Below are 4,194 nucleotides of genomic sequence, written 5' to 3'. Positions count from 1 at the left end.
CATTCATCATACTTTTTTTTAAGATGTTTATATTGTTCCTTAAATAAATATTTGAATTGAAGCAAAATGTAAATTTTTTTTATAGAGGGAACTGCCGAGTCGAGTATTACTGTGGCATTTACACATTGACAGTTGGGTGATTCGGTCATAATGTTATTAATTGTAAGGACAGACAAGAAAAAATAAGTAGAATATAAAAACATAATTAAAAACATTTTAAAATGCATGTTTATGCAGAAAAAATATTTTCAAATAATTATTTAAACCCCTTTTCCAACGGGTTCTCACCGCTGACCCACAAAGGTTTATCGAGAGTGAATCTTGACCTACCACAATATTGGGTCAGTACTTTAGCTTTTAATGCGTTTTTAATCCGTAGTGAACTACAACGAATAAACATATGTTTTTATCTAGACACGTGAATTAATAAGATACTTTTTACACTTTAAATATTAACAAGTATTTATATTTGTCAATAAAAACAAATGTATAAGGATAATAATTGTTTTCGAATATTGTTTAGTTTTATCCGGCTCATTTTGCTGTTCCGGTTCCTCGTTGTCGTTACACACGACAGCTGTCCCATGGTACGCGTGCCATGCCATGGGTTGTGTGAATACGCCTATCTATATATATTTTTATTTATGTGACCAGATAGTGGAAATAAGAAATGCTTATTAACATTATTGCGACAATTTCCAGTCGTAACGAGATTTTTAAAATTGATTTCGTGCGTTTATTGAAAATTTTTACCCAATTGATATAAAATATTAATTTATAAAACAAAATGGAAAGTGACAGAAATAATAAAGTTGATCTATTATAATTGAAAATATAAATAAACAGACCTTCCACTATTCGGTCACATCAATAAAAAAAAATAAANCATACCACACATAAACATGACACTACCCCCGGGGTTTACACAGACGAGCCGGCGAAGCAAGAAGAGCGCCAGAAGAAAGGGCCCTAGCCGGCGGGGCCCAGCCAGGACAAAAGGAGGTCCCACAAAGCGCCTACACCGGCCGCATTTGCGGTCGGGGTAGACGACGGATGGGGCCCACCTACGAAGGCTGTCCAGGCCTACACGAGATGAGGCAGGATAAAGAGGGATAATCCCCCTCGATCCCAAATCATTGAGGCCAATTTCTAGCCATAGAATAATGGCAGTTGTGTGAATACGCCTATCTATATATTTTTTTATTTATGTGACCAGATAGTGGAAATAAGAAATGCTTATTAACATTATTGCGACAATTTCCAGTCGTAACGAGATTTTTAAAATTGATTTCGTGCGTTTATTGAAAATTTTTACCCAACAGATATAAAATATTAATTTATAAAACAAAATGGAAAGTGACAGAAATAATAAAGTTGATCTATTATAACTGAAAATATAAATAAACAGACCTTCCACTATTCGGTCACATCAATAAAAAAAAATAAAGATAGGCGTATTCACACGACCGGTGCCATGGGACCATAGAAAATATAGTACTAACGTAGAATGAAATGTCCCTAATATTGCCACTAAACCGCGAAACAGCGCCACGTAACGTTTTGGAAGCTTACTACTACTTAGCCCCTAATGAGTAGGCAACACTTTATACTTTGTGAACTGATTACAGCGCCATCTATCGTATGGAAACGACTTCTCACTTATATCCTCTATATTATATTATTTTAAAAGTAAACCCTTATACAAATAGGAATAGTCAAGTGTCAATACTTTTGAGAACAGATTATTTAGTTAAACAGAAAATGTAGCGAAAAACTAATATTCAGTACTTTTCTAATTCGCTTCTGCTTTGATAACGAAACTAGAGGTTTCATAAACGTCAGTGTTATTGTGATGTGTATTTGTTTTTCCAGTGCGTAACCAGACTTATACATGTAGATGTATGTCTCTGGCATCTCACTATTAGGCAAAAGTTTTCAGTATTGACACTTGACTGTCCCTATCGGTACAAGGGTTTATTTTTCCAGTTTTTTTTTCTTCAAACTATGGCAAAATATCCAAATTATAACATTTATAATGCCACAAATAAATACAGACAATTTCTTATTTATTATTTTATTATATTATAGTATTTTTCAAATTTTGACATTTGCCAAGATATACTTAGTAAATGGTTTCGATAAGGAAATAAAACATTTTTTAATAATTTTAAGTTTATTTTGTATCTACAAGAAATCCTAATTGATTTATACAGAATGTTGTTATGCATGTACTATTAAAACAATTTCTTGTTATGTATTTAATTGTAGGTAAAAACGACAACGATTTAATTCATTTGCTTCATAAACTTGATAAGTTGGTAAGTAAGCTGTAAAAATATAAAAATTATGCATGAACTGTTATAATAATCTCACGGAGATAGGTATACACCTAACCGAATATTTGTACAATATTGGGTTAAATTCAATAGTTCATATAGTTTGGAACTTTCAAACCTTAATATTAACAGTATATTTTCTATGTCTCAAACTGAATAAAGAAACCAATTCACCACCATTAAAAATTTTGTAAGCATCTAAGTATCAAAGGTTTTATAAAATATTAGTTGGAGTTTATCATCATACACATAATTATTTTTATCTATATTTAACTTAAATAATATGTAATTTCAAACATGCACATTTTATGTGGACTGTTTCTAATCGATTAATACAGGTAACATGAGTATGAGTGTTCCACATAATGTTGGTAAAGATATAGGTTTGGTTTTTAATAAAATATAACTTAAAACTTACACATCGTATTCCCAGTATAATATAATAACAAATAGAAAACTCTTAAGCACTAAATAATTATAAACACAATTCTTGCAATACTATAATTTACAATTTTCAGAGGATAACCTAAGAAACCAAAGATAACGAAAGCCAAACTTCAAATACGTGCAAAGTCCAAACTGCATTACCAACCAACCCAAAATGACAGGGTTAGCATTCTCTGCGCCATCTTTTATTTTGGAAGCTAACTAACATGTGACGCCGCCATGACAGTTTCATTACTCATATGTTAGATTTCACTCTACGTTAGTACTATATTTTCTATGCATGGGACGGCTGTCTTGTGGAATGACTGAGAAGGAACGAAGGAACTGGGTCACTCCGGTCTCTCGTGTCAGTACGGCAAGCCGGATCGTCAAGTTTCGCCCATCTCTATTCCTAACCACAATCAACAACCAGATGCTCCGCCAATGCAAAATAGTATTGCCTTGCCTCTCTTATCTATGATGCCAATAGCGCTAACTGCCAGTGCTCCAGTGCTGTCCTAAAAAGCACAGAAGGTTAGAAGAAGTGACGGCATTTTGTTTTTGTGTTCTGTTTATATTTAAAAGAAGATTGTTGCGGAGCAATGACTGAAGTTAAGGAAACGTCTTGTAGGCTTTGCCTTAAAAATATAACCGATGAAAGTTTTGAAGTGATAAACGACATTATCAGAGACATTCTAGATGTTCTTTTACTAAAATTGGTAAGTAGGTGAAATATAATAAGATTACATCCTAACAGCCTCAAGTGTAAAGAAACTGTATTTTATTTTTCATTGTAATTTTCCGCTACAGTTATTTTCCTCCTGTTTAAAGTTGCATATTTTTTCAGAAACTTGATGAGAGAAAAGAGGTTATATGTAATTCTTGCAGAAGAAAGTTATGGTTGGTTTATAAAAAAGTATTAGTCCTAACTTAGTCTTAGTCTTAGTATTAACCTTTACACTAATCTTAGTATTAGTCCTAAGAATAGGTACATGTTTATAAAAACAATGTGTGGTCCTAATTTTATTAAGATTAACCAATGAGCGATTCGACTACGCGCATGGGTAGTAATATCACAGCATAAAACTTGTGTAATATTCTGTGGTAATGTTATTTTATTTGTTTTGTTGGTGAGTGAAAAGAAAAATATAACCTATTACTATGGTAATGGCGTATTGGCGACCACCATAGACAAAGACAGGAGGTCACTATGCTACGAAATGCAATACTTGTGCTTGCGCACTTCTCAGATCTTAGTCTTAATCCTAGAAAAATTAAAAGATGCGAACTTTCAAGGTCATGTCTTAAGACCTCCTTACGACTAGGGATTTTTATAAACCGATACATTACATTCTGTACATTTAACTTATTAGGACTAAGATTAAGGTTAATACTAAGACTAAGTTAGGACTAATACTTTTTTATAAACCAA

This window comes from Anoplophora glabripennis, unplaced genomic scaffold (assembly GCF_000390285.2).
Source record: "Anoplophora glabripennis isolate ALB-LARVAE unplaced genomic scaffold, Agla_2.0 scaffold2581, whole genome shotgun sequence".
Classification (NCBI taxonomy): Eukaryota; Metazoa; Arthropoda; class Insecta; order Coleoptera; family Cerambycidae; genus Anoplophora; species Anoplophora glabripennis.
This window is presented reverse-complemented; position numbering follows the sequence as displayed.